Genomic DNA, 21,230 nt, shown 5'->3' on the forward strand with positions numbered 1-21,230 from the left:
AGGATTACACAGGATGTTAGGGGTTGGAAGGGACCTCTGGAGATCTTCCAGTCCAACCCCTCTGCCAGAGCAGGACCATAGAATGCAGCACAGGTCGCTCAGGAACACATCCAGATGGGCCTTGAAAGTCTCCAGAGAAGGAGACTCCACAACCTCTCTGGGCAGCCTGCTCCAGAGCTCTGTGACCCTCACAGTGAAGAAGTTCCTCCTCATGTTGAGGTGGAACCTCCTGTGCTGGAGTTTATCTCCATTGCCCTTTGTCCTATCCCAGGGCACAACTGAGCAGAATCTGTCCCCTGCCTCTTGATCCCCAGCCCTCAGATATTTATAAACATTGATTAAATCCCCTCTCAGCCTTCTCCTCTCCAGACTGCACAGCCCCAGGGCTCTCAGCCTCCCCTCCCCAGGCAGTGCTCCAGGCCCTTCAGCATCCTTGGAGCCCTCCCTTGGACTCTCTCCAGCAGATCCCTGTCCCTCCTGAACTGGGGAGCCAGAACTGGATGCAATATTCCAGGTGAGGTCTCACCAGGGCAGAGCAGAGTGGGAGGAGAACCTCCCTGGCTCTGCTGGCCACACTCCTCTGAATGCCCCCCAGGACCCCATTGGCCTTCTTGGCCCCAGGGCACATTGCTGTGCCATGCAGAACTTGTTACCCACCCCCACTCCCAGGTCCTTCTCCTTGGGGCTGCTCTCCAGCAGATCCCCTCCCAACCTGTCCTGCTGCAGTTTATTCTTCCTGCCCTGCTGCAGGACTCTGCACTCATCCTTGCTGAACCTCCTTAGGTTCCTCTCTGCCCAGCTCTCAGCTTGTCCAAGTCTCACTGAATGGCCACAGAGCCTTCAAGGTGTCTCAGCTTGCCTAGGGCTCACAATCCCAGCACTACTGCTGAGCCACTGCCACTAAAGCACCTCCACAATCACAGAATGGTTTCAGTTGGACAAGGCCTCTTAAGATCTGACCATCAACCCAACACCACCATGGCCATCAAACCCTGTCCCCAAGTGCCATGGCCTTGAACACCTCCAGGGAGGGGACATCCACATCCCCTCATGTCCCTTCAGCCACACAGCCTCCTCCCCCCTCTGCGCTGAGCCTCTCCACACCTTGCTCTCTGCTCAGCAGACTGCAGCAATGAGCATTTTCCATCCATGCTGGGCTGTGGTTTCCCTTTTAGATGAAATCCTTTCTGTGCCCTCCTCTGCTGCTTCTTTCCCTCCCCAGTGAGAGCAGATGATGGCTTCTGATGGATCAAAGTGCCACCAGATCCTCAATCCATTCTGTGCCCTGCATTTATGGAGCTGATTTTTTCTGCCTTGGAAAGCTGCGTTTTCTTGCCAGAAAATTCACAGAGACACAGAATGCTTGGGGTTGGAAGGGACCTCTGGAGATCATCCAGGTCCAACCCCCCTGCCAGAGCAGGATCACCCAGGGCAGCTCACACAGGAAAACATCCAGGCAGGCTTTGAAAGCCTACAGAGAAGGAGACTCCACAGCCTCTGGGCAGCCTGCTCCAGGCCTCCAGCAGCCTCACACCAAACAATTTTCTCCTCATGTTGAGGTGGAACCTCCTCGGAACCTCCTCTTGTTCCTTGTCCTGTCACTGGGCACCACCACAAAGAGCCTGGCACCTTCATCCTGACCACCCACCCCTCAGATATTGATAGACATTGATAAGGTCTCCTCTCAGCCTTCTCTTCTCAGCCCCAGGGCTCTCAGCCTTTCTTCATAGCAGAGATGTTCAAGTTATCCTTGTAGCCTCCACTGGACTCTTTGCAGGTCCCTGTCTCTCTGGAACTGGGGAGCCCCAAATTGGATGCAATATTCCAGGTGTGGTCTCAGCAAGGCAGAGCAGAGGGGCAGGAGAACCTCTCTAGCCCTGCTGGCCACACTTTTCTTGATGCACCCCAGGACACCATTGGTCCTCTTGGCTACAAGGGCACATTGCTGTCTCCTGCAGAACTTGCTGTCCACCAGGACTCCAAGGTTTTACTCCACGGAGCTGCCTTCCAAATCTGTACTGGTGCCTGGTGATGTTCCTCCCCAGCTCTTCTAAGCTGATCTATTAACTTGGAAACAAAAAGACAAACCAAAAACCAAACAATAAAAAAAAAAAAACAGCACAGGAAAAAACAAACAAACAAACAATAAAACCAAACAAACAAACAGGCAAATAATTTAAAACTGACCCAGAACCTGAGGGCTTTTTTTTCTGGATGTTTCTGAAGTCCAAAACTTCATCTAGTCACTGCTCAGTCACTGCTGGGTCTGTCTTGTGACATCTTTTATCTGTTGAACAGCCTGCTGGGGATCAGCTCAGCTCAGACCACAGTCACCCTCCCCAGGGGTTCTGCAGTGCTTTCCACCCTGGGTGTTTATTCTCTCCTACAAAGCCAGGAGGGCAGTGCTGCAGAACCTTACCAAGGCATTGGGGCTGTCAGGTACTACAGAGACTTCAGGACAGGAGAAGTCACAGAACTGCCTGGTTGGAAAAGACCCCAAGATTCCTGAGTCCAGCCATAACCTAACATCTCCCTGTACACAGCTCTTGGATCATGGCCCTAAGCTCCTCATCCAAACAGCTTTTAAACACTTCCAGGGATGGGGACTCCAACACTGCCCTGGGCAGCCTGAGCCAGTGCCTGAAGAATCTTAGGGTGAAGAAATTTTTCCTGATCTCCAACCTAACCATTTCAGGTCATTTCCTCTCCTTGCATCACCTGATACTAGGGAGAAGAGCCCAACCCCCACCTGGCTCCAGCCTCCTCTCAGGGAGCTGTAGAGAGCAATGAGGTCTCCCCTCAGCCTCCTCTTCTCCAGGCTGAGCAACCTCAGCTCCCTCAGCTGCTCCTCATAGGGCTGGCATTCGAGACCCCTCACCAGCCTTGCTGACCTTCTGTGGTCACAAATCTTAATTTCCCTCTTAAAAGCTCTTTTGCCCACTGTGTTAAGAAGACAAACTTAATGGTCTTCAGGCTAGATGAGGCCTTGAGGAACCTGGGCTGCTGGGAGGTGTCCCTGTCCATGGCTGAGGGTTGGAACTGGATGAGCTTTAAAGTCCTTTCCAGCCTAAACCATTCTGTGATTCCATGAATCTATGTTATGGGAACTCCTGGCACAGCTCCACATTAGCAGTTGTAAAACCCATGCCAAGAACCAGAGCCTGGCTAAGAGGAAGTTCATCTGATTGTCATCTACTTCTCTGGTTTAAAAGGAGAAGGATTATATCTGAGCAAGCTTTCAGGAACAGAGGTGAAGGCCAAGGTAACCCACAGAGGATGCTGGAGGACTTGAGCTGCCTGGCAAAGAAACCAGGCTGCAAAACTGAGCCAAGCTTATCCAGTTCCTCTCACACACCTGGGCAAGAACCAATCCAGGCCTTGTTCTGCACCAAGCACTGCTCATGGACAGACAGAAGCAGAACAGGCAAAGCTCAAATTCACAGAGGTCTCTTTCACCTAACACTCAGCATTATCACGACCCGGGGCAGAAGGGACGTTCCCAGTCATACACACAGGGATCCATGGGAATGCTTTGCAAACCCAGACAGACAGGAATCCCAGAATCCCCAGCATGGGGAGGGTTGGAAGGGACTTATGGAGCTCATCCAGTCCAAGCCCTGCTCAAGCAGGGCACCCACAGCAGCTTGCCCAGGAGCACAATGCCCAGGGGGGGTTGAAAGCTCTCCACACAAGGACACTCCACAACCTCTCTGGGCAGCCTGCTCCAGGCCTCCAGCACCCTCACAACAAACAACTTTCTCCTCCTCTTCACATGCAACCTCCTGGCTTCCACTTTGTGCCCTTTGCTGCCCCTTGTGCTGGCCCTGGGCACCACTGAGCAGAGTCTGGCCCCAGCCTCTTGCCCCCCACAGCTCCTTTAGCTCTTGCTGAGCATTGCTCAGCTCCCCTCTGGGGCTGCTCTTCTGCAGGCTCTCAGCCCCAGGGCTCTCAGCCTTTGCTCCTCACAGAGCTGCTCCAGGCCCCTCAGCAGCTTTGCAGCCTCCCCTGCACTCTCTCCAGCATTTCTCTGTCTCTCTTCAACTGGGGAGACCAGAACTGGACCCAGCACTCCAGATGTGGCCTCCCTAGGGCAGAACAGAGGGGGAGCAGAACCTCCCTTGCCCTGCTGCCCACACTTCTCCATGCACCCCAGGACCCCATTGGCCTTCTTGGCCACCAGGGCACATTGCTGCCTCATGGGGAACTTGTCCTCCCCCAGCACTCCCAGCTCCTTCTCCTTGGAGCTGCTTCCCAGCAGGTCCCCCCTCCCCTGTCCTGCTGCAGGAGGTTGTTCCTCCCCAGGGCCAGGACCCTGCACTTGCCCTTGGTGAACTCCATGTAATAGATAAGTATGAGGTTATTTGTTGAATTATGTAGTTTTGAATAGTTAATGTGTAAAATAACTGTTTAGTAGACCTGATGGCATAGGATGGTTGTTTGCTTGCTTGTGAGAATTTGTAACCTGACCACAACATCCTGCCTAAACCAGTTGAAACCAGCTTGTTGTTGTAGTTGCTTGGCAGTAGTCTTAAGTGTAATATGCGCACGCTCAAGGCCGGGGGTCATGAAGAGGACGTCTGAGGAAGACTTCCAGCCTTCATCCGAGGAGACCCCAAGATGAGTCCTGCGACCCCTGGAGGATAACCCTGCACGCACATCAACTCAACCCCCCGGAAGTGCGGCAGGAGAGTGCCAAGGCCTAGAACCAATGGCAAAGCACAGAGTGGTGAAACCTGCCTGTGGCTTACCCTATGAAAGGATCCTGGTATGCTTCTGAAGGTCGCCAGCCGTTGATGGGGCAGGAGACGCCCCGGCCGCCCAGCGCTGCTTTTTACTTATTTTATTCAAAATAGAGTATCCTCATCTTAAAATTATAAGGTTTGGAAAATTATTTATAACTAATTTGGTGCCGGGACTCGGATCCTTGTTACTCTAGACTGGGATTACAGCTACGGGAAAGGCGCTTCCGTTTTAGACAATCCCTGAGCCTACTCCCAGCCTAGACTACTAGGATAAACCAAACTAGAGTGAAATAAGTAAAAAAGAAAAACCCCGTAATTTTTGTGCACGAAGATCCAAGCAAAGACTCCAGACAGCCCAAGGAGTATGTGAGTATTGTGGTTCTGCTTGGTCGGGGAATATTTGGGTTCCTGGAAGTGTGACTGTGTGAGACATCCACTCGGACAAAGCGAGTGTGGAGCCTTAAGTAGTGCAGTTCTCAATACCCACGAGGGGCTGAGTCACGAACAAGGGGAGCGTGTGTGTGTGAGTAAGGCACTCCAGACAAAATGGGGCAAAATATTTCAAGAGTTGCTATTAAGAAGGAAAAGGGGAAGAACTTTAGGCTCCCCAATATCCCCCACGATAGTGCTCTGGGGATTATGGTTAGAAACTGGAATGATCACCCCTCTAGGAAGGGGAAGTCTAAGGAAAAGATGGTGCATTATTGTATAGAAGTTTGGGGAGGAAAAGAGCTTAGTCGAGGAACATACTGGCCATTATATGGGACTTCTGAAGATTGGGTATGTCAGGCCTTAAACATTTTTGTTAATAATAAGGTGCCCTTTAACAAAGAAGAGAGCAAATATGCATATCTATGGCTGGCCGATCGGCAGTTACTCAAACTATTCACTTTAAAAGAAGAGAAGAGAAATCTAGATAAAAAGAAAAAGGGGGAGGTAGAATATAGCAATATTTCTCCCCTGCCATATGTGGAACCCCCTCTTAATGAAGCTGGACGACCTCCTACAGCTCCTCCTGAGGGAGCCCCTGAAATACCCCCTGAAGATTTGCCCGGGCCGGATGAGGCAAATTCTCATCGGCCTGTAACTCGGAGCCAAACCAGGAAAGAAGAGGGAGGACTGTTATACCCCTTAAGGGAAATTGCAGTGGGTGGGCCTCAACTGGGTGTAGGATTTGTATCAGTCCCTCTGAGTTACAGAGACGTTAAGGATTTTAAGAAGGAAATGGGAAACCTCTTGGAGGATCCCTTGGAGGTGGCAGAAAGGTTTGATCAATTTTTGGGACCCACCATATATACCTGGGATGAGTTGCAGGCAATTCTGTGGATATTGTTTACTGTAGAGGAGAGAGAAATGATCAGGAGGGCCGGGATGAGGAACTGGGAACATAGAAACCAGCAGGGACCACCTGGAGAGGTCAAATGGCCCTTACAACGGCCAAATTGGGACCATCAAAATCCGGCTCATAGAAACGAGATGTCTGATTTGAGAGACATAATAGTACAAGGAATTAGAGAGTCAGTACCCTTCAATGGAAGACAAAGGAAGGATGAAAACCCCACCGACTGGTTAGAGCGATTGCGGAGATATTTTCAACTTTATTTAGGAGTAGATCCCAATGGACCGGTGGGACAGGCATTATTAAAAACTCAGTTTGTAGCTAAGTCATGGGTGGATATTAGGAAGAAACTTGAGAAGTTAGAAGATTGGCAGGAGAGGGGATTAGATGAGCTCTTGAGAGAAGCTCGGAAAGTATATGTAAGAAGGGAGGAGGAGAGCCAGCGGAAACAAGCCAGAATTATTATTACGGCAGTACGGGAAGGACCAGGGCGCGATAGGCAGAGGGAAGGCTCAAAGAAAAGGACAGACAGAACTTCCCGGAGGGATATTGAAGTGCAAAAAGAACTAGTGTGCTATTACTGCCAAGGGAAAGGTCATCTAAAGCGTAATTGTAGAAAAAGGTTGCAGGATGAGAAGATGTTTCAAGAAGATTAGGGAGGTCAGGGGCTCTATTTACTGGGGACCTGTAACATCCAGGAGCCCTTGATAAAATTGAAATTGGGTCCCCAGTGACAAGAATTTACCTTTTTAGTAGATTCGGGGGCATAAAGATCTACCATACAAAATGCTCCCCAGGGATGTAGAGAATCCTATGAGAAGATACAGGTTATTGGAGCAAAGGGAGAACCCTTTAAGGTACCCCTCATTAAAGAGGTGGAAATTGAGTCTCCTACTAAATTTTCTTTAGGAAATTTTTTATTGGTTCTGGAGGCAGAATATAATTTGTTAGGACAGGATCTAATGGTAGAATTAGGAATAAATTTCGAAAGTAATAAACAAGGAATAAAAATAAAACTATACACCCTAACCACGGAAGATGAAAAGGAAATATATCCTGAAGTTTGGTATACACCAGACTCAGTGGGGAAACTGGATATTGAACCACTAGAGGTTACCATCAAAAACCCATCAGAACCAATATGAGTTCGACAATATGCAATTTCCCAAGAGGCTAAAAGAGGATTACAACCTATAATTGATAGATTGTTAGCACAAGGGCTATTGGAGCCTTGTATGTCCCCTCATAATACCCCAATATTACCTGTTAGGAAGCCAGATGGAACTTAAAGGCTGGTGCAGGATCTGAGGGCGGTGAACCAAAGAACTCTTACTCGATTTCCGGTGGTGGCAAATCCATATACCTTATTGAGCAAATTATCTCCAGAGCATGTTTGGTATAGTGTGATAGATTTAAAAGACACCTTTTGGGCTTGTCCATTAAAAAGGGAAAGTAGGGATTATTTTGCATTTGAATGGGAGAATATAGACACTCGGAGACCGCAACAATTGAGATGGACAGTACTACCTCAGGGGTTTGCTGAGTCCCCTAATCTCTTTGGGCAAGCTCTGGAACAGGTGTTGCAGGATTTTGAGGTAAACCCTGAAGTGACTCTTTTGCAGTATGTGGATGATTTATTGTTAGCAGGAAAAGAACAAGAAAAAGTAAGAAAGGCAAGTATTAGGCTATTGAATTTTCTCATCCTCGGAGGATTAAAGGTTTCAAAATCAAAACTGCAGTTTACTGAAGAGAAGATAAAATATTTGGGCCACTGGCTAGACAAGGGAGAAAAGTTATTAGATCCCCAGCAAATACAAAGATATTAGACTTGCCACCATCAAAAACTAAAAGGCAAATTCGACAACTTTTGGGATTATTAGGGTATTGTAGACAATGGATTGAGAACTATAGTAAAAAGGTAAAATTTTTATATGAGGAATTAACTAAGGATGGGTTGTTGAAGTGGAGCCAAGAGGATGATATGAAGCTGGAAATTTTAAAACCTGACCTCATTGAAGCTCTGGTATTAAGTTTACCAGATGTAAGGAAACCTTTCTTTTTATATGTTAATACAGAGGAAGGAACTGCTTATGGGGTTTTAACTCAAGACTGGGCAGGACATAAGAAACCTGTAGGCTATCATGCAAAGTTGTTAGACCCAGTTAGTAGGGGATGGCCTACCTGCCTGCAAGCCATGGTGTCCAGCTCTGTTAATAGAAGAAGCTAAGAAGGTTACCTTGGGAGGAGAACTGACTGTATATACTCCTCATGACCTTAGGGGAATATTGAACCAGAAGGCTGATCAGTGGCTAACTGATAGCAGGCTCTTAAAGTATGAGAGAGTTTTGATACATTCACCTAAGTTGACATTACAAACCACTGGGGCGTTAAATCCTGCTCAATTTCTATATGGGGCACCTCATTCAAACCCAGCCTATGATTGCATTCGACTAGTGGAAGGACAAGCTAAAGTAAGGGAAGACTCAGAAGAGGAAGAATTACCCGAAGGAGAAAAGCTGTTCACAGACGGGTCCTCACGAGTAGTAGAAGGAAAGCAAAATTCAGGGTATGCAATCATAAATGGGAGAACCTCTCAGGTGGTGGAGTCAGGACCCCTCTGCAAACAATGGTCAGCCCAAACCTGTGAATTATATGCATTATTAAGGGCATTACAACTATTGAAGGATCAGGTGGGGACTGTGTATACAGACTCAAAACATGCCTATGGGGTAGTGCACACTTTTGGGAAAATATGGGAAGAGAGAGGGCTTTTAAATAGCCAGGGAAAAGGATTGGTGCATGAAGCACTTATAAAAGAAATTTTGTTAGCCCTGAGGGGGCCCAAACAGATAGCAGTGGATCGTGTGACAGGACATCAGAAGGGGATAGCTGAAACAACTAAAGGAAATAACCTAGCTGATGAAGAAGCAAAAAGAGCAGCCCTATTGAATATAAGTGTAAACCCCATAAGTCCAAACACTGTGGTTAGTTTTACACAGAAGGAAAAAGAGAAGTTATCCCAGATGGGAGCTATGGAACAAGAAGGTAAATGGATTCTACCTGATGGGAGGGAAGTAATACCAAAAGGTCTAGCCAGGGGAATTATAGAAAAACTACATACTCAAACCCATTGGGGAATACAAGCCCTGGTGGACCAGTTTGAGTCTAAGTATGCTTGTCTAGGCATATATGGGATAGCGAAGAAAATGACAGAGGGTTGTTTAACCTGTCAACAGGTTAATAAGAGACAGCTAAGGGAATGAGTATTAGGAGGAAGAGAATTGGCAAAAAGACCCTTTGAGAGGATACAGATGGATTTTACTGACTTACCTTAGGCTGGAAGATATCAACACCTGTTGGTACTGGTAGACCACCTAAGCCACTTTGTAGAAGCATTCCCTGTGGCAAGAGCTAATGCTAGAACAGTAGTAAAAATATTATTAGAGGAGGTAATACCTCACTATGGGTTAATAGTAGCCATAGATTCAGACAGGGGATCCCATTTTACATCTAGAATAATACAGGAGGCGATGCATGCCCTGGGAATTAAGTGGGAATACTATACTCCATGGCATCCCCAAAGCTCTGGAAAGGTGGAGCGTATGAATGGGGAAATAAAGAAGCACCTCACAAAATTAATGATGGAAACACAAATGAGTTGGGTGAAGTGTTTACCATTAGCCTTATTGTACATTTGGGGGGCTCAATCCAGAATGGATGTTGGGGTGTCCCCTTTTGAAATGCTGTACGGGATGCCCTATGATTTTGAAGTCCCATTAGAACATCCGAAGGTGAAAGACAAAATTTTACAAGAATTTATAATAAACTTAATGAATAGGAGGCAAGAGCTGAGGAAAAAGGGAATGGTAGCTCAGAGACCACCTCTTGACCTAGCAGCCCACATCATCCAACCTGGGGATAAAGTATTAATCAAAGTTTGGAATGAGTCCACATTAACTCCCAAATGGGAAGGTCCTTTTCTTGTGTTACTCACAACAGATTCTGCCGTCCGCACAGCCAAAAAAGGATGAACTCACATCAGTTGGGTGAAGGGACCAGTATGTCCCAAAAAGTGGAAAGTTACTGCTAGTGACGACCCTCTGAAGCTGAAATTTTCCAAGACCTAAACCTGGATGAACCAGACACAATTAACAGCTACTGAGGAGTATAGACGTGAGAGTCACCGCTATCACCGAGTGCTGCTTCCATTAATAACTTGAATTAATAGGGGAAGTGATAAATTCCCCTTTTTGGGCTCAAGAAATGATAAAAACTGTCAATGAGTTACTTGTAAATAATTGCCAATTTATGAGAAATAAGCACTTTTATAGAAAACTAAAGCAGGATTGTGAGTGTGGTGAGAAAAATTGTAGTTATTGGGTACAATTTTATTGTGGTAGATGTAAATGTGTGTATTGGGTAAATAGGGTATTTGTTATCACAAAAAGTGTATGTTCGAGTTGTTGGGATCAGTATCAGTTTGAAACATTGGAACAACATGCAGTAAGGGTGTTTGAATCTCACTGGACTAATCAACAGGGGGTTCCTGAGGGAAATGTAGCAAGAAATTTGGCCTACGTAGTGGAAAAATGAGAAAATCAAAACTTGGTAATATATGCTTGGGATCTGCAGAGGTTAGTAACTCACGTTAAAGGAATCAGGAGCTTGTGGATATTGGACAAGTGTTGTCATAATTTAACAAGTTTGGAGATAGGAAAAGAAGTAAGTGAGGAAGAGTGGGAACAATCCAAAGTATCCAGAAGACCTAACCCCCTTTTGGAACCGGTAGAAACAAGGCTCCGACAGTTACAACTAAAAGGTCCCTGAAGAATATCTACTGCTGCCGAGAAGAATGAATACCCCACTGCTCCCTGCTACGGAGTAGGCGATGGGAAGGCAGAGAGATATGTCAGTGTGGGAACCTGGCTTAAGCCTTGTAAGGGGTATTCTAATAGGTCTATTACTGGATACTGTGGTGACCAACGATTTACATCGGCCCTTTAGATGGACACTCTCTCAGTGGGATGATTCTGGAGTGATAAAGACGGCAGAAATTTCTGGGGCCCCTTCATTTAATGTTACTAACTGTGAGCTATTGAAACCTGCGCTTGGTGTCTGGTGTGACGCTAAAAAGAATGACCAGAGGTCAATTACTAACCTAAGTAGAATGTCAATATATCTATGCCCAAGTTCAAAGCCAGGTAAATCTTATTGTAACTCCCCTGGATATTTTTATTGTGCTTATTGGGGATGTGAGACTTTGACTTTAGGGTGGGAACCAGCAACCAAGGATAAATTTCTTACCTTGGGATGGGGTCCCCTAAACTGTACTCCCTCCACCTATGATATAGGAGGAGGGGTTCTTCAGAGAGGATCGTGTGCATGGCACTAGTTAAACGTCACAAACCCCATAGATTCAATTTGGCTACAAGGAAAAACGTGGGGAGTTATGACCCGCAGACCAGGGTGAGACAGGGGAGGCCTAATATTAATAAAAAAAGAAGAAGTCACTCCTTCCCAAGCTGTAGGACCTAATCAGGCACTGATGGGAAAAATTTGAGATAGAAATGACACCAGGAAAATTATAAATTCCACAATTGTTCCCTCTTTTGGAGAAAGTACAAGAGCATATTCTGATCCATGTGGGAGACGATACAGGCTGTGCGTCTCTGTGCGGCTTGTAAAGCAACTTTTTTTCCACATGCTTAGACATGGCTGTAACTGGTGACAGGAAACAGCTAGGCCAGAATTGCAAGCTCCATTTAGTCTCTCTCCTCAAAATAGACGAAATGGCAAAAGAAATTTGGTTCTAGGATGTTCCCTTCATGTGTTAGCCCCCAATGCTCTTCTTTGTCTCTGTGCGGCTTGTAAAGCAACTTTTTTCCACCTGCTTAGACATGGCTGTAACTGGTGACAGGAAAGAGCTAGCCCAGAATTGCAAGCTCCGTTTAGACTCTCTCCTCAAAAGAGACCAAATTGATAAGAAATTTTGTGCTAGGAGGTTCCCTTCATGTCTATAAACAATACTGATCCTAACAAAACTGAACATTGTTGGTTATGTTATGATGTGAGACCCCCATTTTATGAGGCTGTGGGAATGAATTAGACGTAGCAAAAAAGCAACCTTACCAGCCCACCTGAATGTAATTGGAATAATAGTGAGAAAAAGGGAATAACGGTACAGCAAGTCAAGGGCAAAGGTAAATATTTAGGACAAATACCCTCTAATATAGAAAAGAACCTGTGTAGGGGAAAAGGCAGACAGAAGCTGCACTCATCGTGGGCTATAGCCCCAATTGGGACTAAGTGGATCTGCTCTAAGACTAGACTAACCCCGTGTGTGTCAAATAAGACCTTGACAAAAGAAGAAGAATATTGTATATTAGTAATGATCTTACCAGGAATTTTGTATCACAGCAAAGAGAGTATGTTTGTGTATTGGGAAAATCATAGAATCATAGAATCAACCAGGTTGGAAGAGACCTCCAAGATCATCCAGTCCAACCTATCACCCAGCCCTAAGCAATCAATTAGACCATGGCACGAAGTGCCTCATCCAGTCTCCTCTTGAACGTGTCCAGTGATGGCGACTCCACCACCTCCCTGGGCAGTCCATTCCAAAGGGCAATCACCCTCTCTGGGAAGAACTTCCTCCTAACATCCAGCCTAGACCTTCCCTGGCACAGCTTGAGACTGTGTCCCCTCCTTCTGCTGCTGGGTGCCTGGGAGAAGAGACCAACCCCCACCTGGCTACAACCTCCCCTCAGGTAGTTGTAGACAGCAGTGAGGTCACCCCTGAGCCTCCTCCCCTCCAGGCTAAACACCCCCAGCTCCCTCAGCCTCTCCTCATAGGGTTTGTGTTCCAGACGCCTCCCCAGCTTCATTGCCCTTCTCTGGACATGTTCTAGCACCTCAACATCTCTCTTGGAACTGGACACAGGACTCAAAGTGTGGCCTCACCAGAGCTGAGTACAGGGGAAGAATAACCTCCCTTGACCTGCTGGCCACACTATTCCTGATAGAGGCCAGGATACCATTGGCCTTCCTGGCCACCTGGGCACACTGCTGGCTCATGTTCAGCCTACTATCAACCAGCATCCCCAGGTCTCTTTCTGTAATCATAGAATTACTAAGAGAGAACCTATCACTGCAATTAGCATTGCTACCTTAATGGGGTTAGGCATCGCCGGGACAGTGATGGGTGCAGCTTCCTTAATCCAACAAAAACAAGGATTATCATCCCTTAGAGCAGCAGTGGGTGAAGATTTAGAACGAATAGAGAAATCCATTTCATATTTGGAAAAGTCATTAACGTCACTATCAGAAGTGGCTTTACAGAATGGACAAGGATTAGACTTATTGTTTTTACAAGCGGGAGGCTTGTGTGCTGCTTTGGGGGAGGAATGCTGTTTTTATGCTGATCATACTGGAGTAGTAAGAGATTCACTGGCTAAGGTGAGGGAAGGTTTGGAAAAGAGGAAAAAAGAACGAGAAAATACCCAAGTTTGGTATGAGGGTTGGTTCGATCCATCCCCTTGGCTAACCACTTTATTATCCAATCTTAGGGGACCACTGTTAGTAATATTATTGGCATTGACCTTTGGTCCCTGTATAGAATAGAATCATAGAATCAACCAGGTGGGAAGAGACCTCCAAGATCATCCAGTCCAACCTATCCCCCAGCCCTATCCAATCAACCAGACCATGGCACTAAGTGCCTCATCCAGTCTCCTCTTGAACACCTCCAGTGATGGCTACTCCACCACCTCCCTGGGCAGCACATCCCAATGGCAAATCTCTCTCTGTGAAGAACTTCCTCCTACCATCCAGCCTAGACCTCCCCTGGCACAGCTTGAGACTGTGTCCCCTCCTTCTGCTGCTGGGTGCCTGGGAGAAGAGACCAACCCCCACCTGGCTACAACCTCCCCTCAGGTAGTTGTAGACAGCAATGAGGTCTGCCCTGAGCCTCCTCTTCTCCAGGCTAAACACCCCCAGCTCCCTCAGCCTCTCCTCACAGGGCTGTGCTCCAGACCCCTCACCAGCTTCGTTGCCCTTCTCTGGACACGTTTCAGTACCTCAACATCTCTCTTAAATTGAGAAGCCCAGAACTGGACACAGGACTCAAAGGTGTGGCCTGATCTTTTGTCAACCAAAGGATTGATAAAGTGAATTTGATAGTAATATGGGAATTGAATCCTATAGCCAAAGCAGATATTTTCCTGGAAGCAGCTTCAGAAGCCCTATCCCGCTTCAAAAAGCAGCTGAAAGACCAGGAGATGTAACGCACTGATATAATTCACAAATAAAGGATGTCTTGGAAAAAGGGGGAAATTGTAATAGATAAGTATGAGGTTATTTGTTGAATTATGTAGTTTTGAATAGTTAATGTGTAAAATAACTGTTTAGTAGACCTGATGGCATAGGATGGTTGTTTGCTTGCTTGTGAGAATTTGTAACCTGACCACAACATCCTGCCTAAACCAGTTGAAACCAGCTTGTTGTTGTAGTTGCTTGGCAGTAGTCTTAAGTGTAATATGCGCACGCTCAAGGCCGGGGGTCATGAAGAGGACGTCTGAGGAAGACTTCCAGCCTTCATCCGAGGAGACCCCAAGATGAGTCCTGCGACCCCTGGAGGATAACCCTGCACGCACATCAACTCAACCCCCCGGAAGTGCGGCAGGAGAGTGCCAAGGCCTAGAACCAATGGCAAAGCACAGAGTGGTGAAACCTGCCTGTGGCTTACCCTATGAAAGGATCCTGGTATGCTTCTGAAGGTCGCCAGCCGTTGATGGGGCAGGAGACGCCCCGGCCGCCCAGCGCTGCTTTTTACTTATTTTATTCAAAATAGAGTATCCTCATCTTAAAATTATAAGGTTTGGAAAATTATTTATAACACTCCATGAGGTTCCCTCTGCCCAATTGGCTCTGCAGCCTGTGCAGGTCTGGCTGAATGGCAGCACAGCCTGAGGGCTGTCAGCCACTGCTCCCAGTTTGGTGCCATCAGCAAACTGGCTGAGGGGAGGCTCTGTGCTTTCATCCAGTACTTACTGAAAGCCTTTTGGCTGAGATGGGTATGGAGGGGACAGCCTGCAAGAGGTCAGTCAGGAAATAACCACTCTGGGCCTGTTGTGCTGGGATGGGAATTTGAGATTGCAGCTTGGGAGGGGAAGGGGGGTTGGTGAGGAAGTTGACTTAAAAGTAGATGCAACAAGATTTAGAAGATAACAAAGTTAAAACAGCAGGGAAGCTCCAAGCCTTTTGGTTGGTTGGTTGAAGGCAGGGAAAGAAGAGACACTGAGGGGCTGGAGCAAGTCGAGAGAAGGGCAGCAGAGCTGGGGAAGGGTCTGGAGAACATGCCTGGGGAGGAGCAGCTGAGGGAGCTGGGGGTGTTCAGCCTGCAGAAGAGGAGGCTGAGAGGAGAACTCATTGCTCTCTCCAGCTCCCTGAGAGGAGGCTGGAGCCAGGTGGGGGTTGGGCTCTGCTCCCTAGGATCAGGTGCTAGGAGGAGAGGAAGTGTCCTGAAATGGTGCCAGGGGAGGGGTAGGTTGGAGATGAGGAAAAGTTTCTTTGCTGCAAGAGTGGTCAGGGATTGGCACAAGCTGCCCAGGGAGGTGGTGGAGTCCCTATCCCTGGAGGTGTTGAAGAAAGGTGTGGCCATGGCACCTGGGGCCATGGTTTGGTGGCCATGGCGGTGCTGGGTTGATGTTTGGACTGGGTGATCTCAGAGGCCTTTTCCACCCCAAACAATTCCATGACCCTCCAAACCCCCACTGAGAGCCACGGCAGAGCAAGAGGAGCTTGCGTGGTGCCAACCCCCAGCCCTGCCGCCAGCTGGGCGCCCTGCAGCTCCCTCCCTGCGCACAGCGCAGCCTCCTCTGCCTCAAACCCGGATCGCTCTCAGCCCCGGGCCTGGGCCAGTGCAGGATGTTTGCTCTGCAGCTGCACCCAGCCCTGCAGCTGTCTCTGAGCACTTCACATATTTGTGTGCTTACCGCAGCGCTCCGCCCGGCCCCGGCCACCATCGCTCCCATCTCTCACGTGGGGCAGCCCCATGGCCACATCCAACAGCTCCTCCTCCTCCTCCTCCTCCCTTTCCCCTGCTCTCAAAGGCTCTCCCCAAGAGCCACGCAGCCACCAAAGGGGCAGCAGACACCAGAGGCAGCTCTGCCCCGGGGGGATGGTTACAAATAGGGAGATTTCTGAGGAAGAGCTGCCCTTAAGCACAGCACAGGGAGAGCCTGATAGAATCATGGAATTGTTAGGGTTGGAAGGGACCTCCAGGCTAATCCAGTTCCAACCCCCCTGCCGTGGGCAGGGACACCTCACACTACAGCAGGTTGCTCAGAGCCACATCCAGCCTGGCTGCAAACACCTCCAGGGATGAGGCTTCCACCACCTCCCTGGGCAACCTGTGCCAGTCTCTCACCACCCTCATGGTGAAGAACTTCTTCCTAACACCCAAGCTGAATCTGCCCATTTCTACTTTTGCTCCATCCCCCCCAGTCCTATCACTACCTGACACCCTAAAAAGTCCCTCCCCAGCTTTCTTGTAGCCCCCTTCAGATACTGGAAGGCCACAAGAAGGTCTCCTGGGAGCCTTCTCCAGACTGAACAGCCCCAACTCTCTCAGTCTGTCCTCATAGGAGAGGTGCTCCTGCTCCAGCTCCCACCAGATGTTCTTCCTGCCCAGTCTTGACTCCTGCTGAGGAGGGCAGGAGAGAGAGGAGTCAGCTCCTGAACTGAGGCAGGTGCCCAGGAATGATATGGGGCAGGGCTGTAGCCTGTCCTTGGTGGCTCCTGCCCTGCTTCAGGAAGGGTCCCTTCACTGCTGAAGCCTGCAGGAGATTTTTTTTCTGTTGGGCAAAAACTGTCCAAAGAAAAAGTGCAGGAGGACCTGAGAGTGCAGAGACATCTTGGCTGTCCCCTGTGGCAAGCCCCACTGGAGACACTGGAGAAGTGGCCCAGAGAAGGCAATGAGTGGTCTGCAGAGCCTCAGCCCAAGGTAGCTGAGAATTAGGGCAACATAAACCCCAACCTACCGCACCCCAGAGCACAAAAAGTGACATACATGGCAGGGGACAGCCTCCAGAGATGTGCCCAGCCTGAGAGTGGGACCCCTGGGAGAAGCAGCTCTCTAGAGGCACCACAGGAATGGAGCCACCTGGAAAATGGAACACCCCAAGAACGATAGGTTTGAATGAACCCCAGGACCCCATTGGCCTTCTTGGCCACCAGGGCACATTGCTGCCTCATGGGGAACTTGTCCCCCCCCAGCACTCCCAGCTCCTTCTCCTTGGAGCTGCTTCCCAGCAGGTCCCCCCTCCCCTGGCCTGCTGCAGGAGGTTGTTCCTCCCCAGGGGCAGGAATAGACAGCACAGGACAGACATGGCCAGGCACCAGCAGACAAACCTGGATGTGATCCAGTGTGCTGCCAGCTCTGCTGGGCCCCCAGCAGTTGTGTGGAAAGGCTGGCATCTCCATGACTGACTGATGGGAACCCTGCTGACAGCCATGGATCAGCAGCAGGAGGAAGGAGGATTTCCTGGCACTGCAGCACAGAAACATACATCTGGACATGCAATGTCCCTGCTCCTTTGTCACAGAAGGCTGGGGACTGGAAGGGAGCTCTGGAGGTAATCGACTCGACCCTCCCTGCTCCAGCAGGGCACCCACAGCAGCTTGCCCAGGAGCACAATGCCCAGGGGGGGTTGGAAGCTCTCCACACAAGGACACTCCACAACCTCTCTGGCCAGCCTGCTCCAGGCCTCCAGCACCCTCACAACAAACAATTTTCTCTTCCTCTTCACATGCAGCCTCCTGGCTTCCACTTTGTGCCCCTTGCTGCTCCTTGTGCTGGCCCTGGGCACCACTGAGCAGAGTCTGGCCCCAGCCTCTTGCCCCCACAGCTCCTTTAGCTCTTGCTGAGCATTGCTCAGCTCCCCTCTGGGGCTGCTCTTCTGCAGGCTCTCAGCCCCAGGGCTCTCAGCCTTTGCTCCTCACAGAGCTGCTCCAGGCCCCTCAGCAGCTTTGCAGCCTCCCCTGCACTCTCTCCAGCACTTCTCTGTCTCTCTTCAACTGGGGAGACCAGAACTGGACCCAGCACTCCAGAACTGGCCTGACTGGGATAGAGTAGAGGTGAAGGAGAACCTCCCTTGCCCTGCTGGCCACACTCTTCTCCATGCACCCCAGGACCCCATTGGCCTTCTTGGCCACCAGGGCACATTGCTGCCTCATGGGGAACTTGTCCTCCCCCAGCACTCCCAGCTCCTTCTCCTTGGAGCTGCTTCCCAGCAGGTCCCCCCTCCCCTGTCCTGCTGCAGGAGGTTGTTCCTCCCCAGGGCCAGGACCCTGCACTTGCCCTTGGTGAACTCCATGAGGTTCCCTCTGCCCAGCTCTGCAGCCTGTGCAGGTCTGGCTGAATGGCAGCACAGCCTGAGGGCTGTCAGCCACTGCTCCCAGTCTGGTGCCATCAGCAAACTGGCTGAGGCTCCACTCTGTCCCTCCATCCAGGTCACTGAGGATGCAGATGTTGACCAAGCCTGGCCCCAGTCCTTGTCCCTGGGGAACACCACAAGCTCCAGCTCCCCAGCTGTACTTTGAGTCATTAGTCACAATGGATGAGCAGCCACAGCTGATACAAGAGGCAAGGTGAGTCTGGACCCAACAGTAAAGTTGGAGGAAGAGAGGCAGGAGCTAGAAAAGCCAAAGGTGTTGTTGGGAGAGGAGTGAGAGCAGGAAGGTGCTGGGTAACCTCAAGAGATTCCAGGCACCAGAGCCACTGGGCAAAAACACACCCAGGGGCTTCTCCTGGAAGGGAGAACTCAGTGCCCAGAGAGACACCAGGCACAGAGCTGCAAGTGGAGATGGGAAGCAGCTTCTTGTTCTGAGGACATCCACCCTTGGGACATGATCTCAAAGCCTAGCTCAGACTCCCCATGGAGCAGGGTGATCCCATGCCAGCTTTGGGACTTACCTTGAACCCAACACCACCAGAGACTCCCCAAGTTCAGCTACAAAGCCTAAGCAGAGTTTCTGCTGCACTTCTCCATTCTCTGAAGCTTATTAGATCTGCAAAGAATGAATTGAATGCTTTGGTGGCTTCCCAAGGAGCTGCTCTGCTTTCACATCACCATTATCACACTGGGAAGCTTCTTAATTGCACCAGTGGCTCAAACAGCCTCTGAGCTCCACAGCACAGAGTCCTCCTGCTGATGTTGGACCTCAAAGTACAGAGCAGAGATCCATTCTCTTGGGTCTGGCACTGGCCTCACACTGGAAATGGTGGTGGAAGAGCTTCTGTGTGTCATAGAATCACAGAATGCTTCAGGATGGAAGAGACTTTGGAGATCATCAAGTCCAACCCAGAGCTCACAATGCCACCACTGCCATTGCACCACAGCCCTCAGCACCACAGCCATGTGGCTTTTAAACCCCTCCAGGGATGGGGACTCCACCACCTCCCTGGGCAGCCTGGGCCAGTGCCTGAGAAGCTTTTCCTGATGTCCAACCTGAACCTCCCCTGGCACAACCTCAGGCCATTTCCTCTCCTGTCACTTGTTGCATGTGAGAAGAGACCAACCCCCACCTGGCTCCAGCCTCCTTAGAGGGAGCTGTAGAGGGTGATGAGGTTTCTCTTCCTTCTTCTGAAGCCTACACAGCCCCAGTTCCCTCAGCCACTCCTCACTAGACTTGTGGTCAAGACCCCTCACCAGCTTCTCTGGACATGCTCCTGCCCTTCAATGTCTTTCTTGGAGCAAGAGGCCCAAAGACTGAACCCAGCAGGATTCACTCTTGGCAGAAAACCCAACTCTGGCTTTTGCTGTATAAACCTTTACTTTTTATTAGGGTAAAAAGAGGAGGGAGAGACAGAGCAGGCAGGCTCCTGGGGAGATTAGAGGAGGCTTCCTGACCACCCACTTCCTGGCCAGGACACTCCTCTTCTGGTGCTTTTGCATGGTGCAGAAGTGCAGCCTGGTGGGGCAGCACACAAAGGGCTTTCTTTGCTGCCATCAGCCAGTATGGGACATGCCAGCTGCAATGAGCAGAGCAGATGAGAGTCACAGACACGGTGCTAAGCAGCTGGCTCAGCTCAGCCAGGCTCAGGCTCACCTGTAAACAAGAGGGAGCAGAGCTGGGTTCCCAAGGCTCCTCAGCAGGGAGGGATGGAGAAGGTTGTCTGTACCCAGCTGCACTGGGAGCTGTGTGCACCCTCCCTCCTGGGGAGCTGATATGTAATACACTGCCAGGAGAGCTCTCAGCCCCCAGGGGAAGAAGGGAGCAGGGTTAAATAGAACATGACAAACACTCCTTGTGCTTTCAGAGCCCTGGGAGACTCCAAAATGGCAATGTCTGAGCTCAGAGCAGGGGAACAGAGCATGAGCAGGGCCAAGGAAATGTGCCCATGCTCCTCTCACCCCTGTGTGGCTGTCCCTTCCAGGAGCTGATGACTGCAAGCCACTCTTTCCCCTCCACAAAGCCGCCAGCAGGCAGCAGATCATTTTTCACGGACGTTCTCACCCACCAGGGTGCTCCAGAACGGAGAAGCTTCCCTTGCTGAGCCACACAGGCATGCAAGTGGCATTTCCTCTGCTGCTGAAAAGAAAGAGCTCCGGGGAAGGTGGTGGCTCCTCAGTGGCACACAGCTGGATCCAGCTGTCTCAGACTCTCCAGGACAGCTCCAGGTTCCACCAGAGGAGCTGCCTCCTTTGGTGGAGGGAGGATGCATTTGGTTTTGACAGACAAAATGCTACAGCTGGCCACAAAAGGAGACCCAAATCAACTGAAATATGCAGGACAGGGGCTTGTTCTCTGCAGCAAACTGGGCAAAAGACATCCCAACAAGAAGGGAACGAAGATGATGTAGAGACAACTTTCCACAACCTGCTGTCACTCCTCACCTCCTGGAACTTCTTGTTTTGTTTGGTTTTTTTTTTTTTTTTTCTTTCTTCTTTTAGTCCCTCAGAGTTTTGCCTCAATTAAAGTCCCTGTGGCTGTTCTGTTTTAAGAATGTCCTTGTTAGAACTAAACCACCTGTGAGCCTTCCCTGGGCACTCTGGGGAGAAGGAAAAAAAACAACCCATGTGAGCTTGGCGTTCCTTCAACCTCCAGTGACAGATGCTGCTGAAGGAAAAGTATGACAGAACTTCCCA

This window comes from Indicator indicator, chromosome 30 (assembly GCF_027791375.1).
Source record: "Indicator indicator isolate 239-I01 chromosome 30, UM_Iind_1.1, whole genome shotgun sequence".
In the NCBI taxonomy this organism is placed as follows: Eukaryota; Metazoa; Chordata; class Aves; order Piciformes; family Indicatoridae; genus Indicator; species Indicator indicator.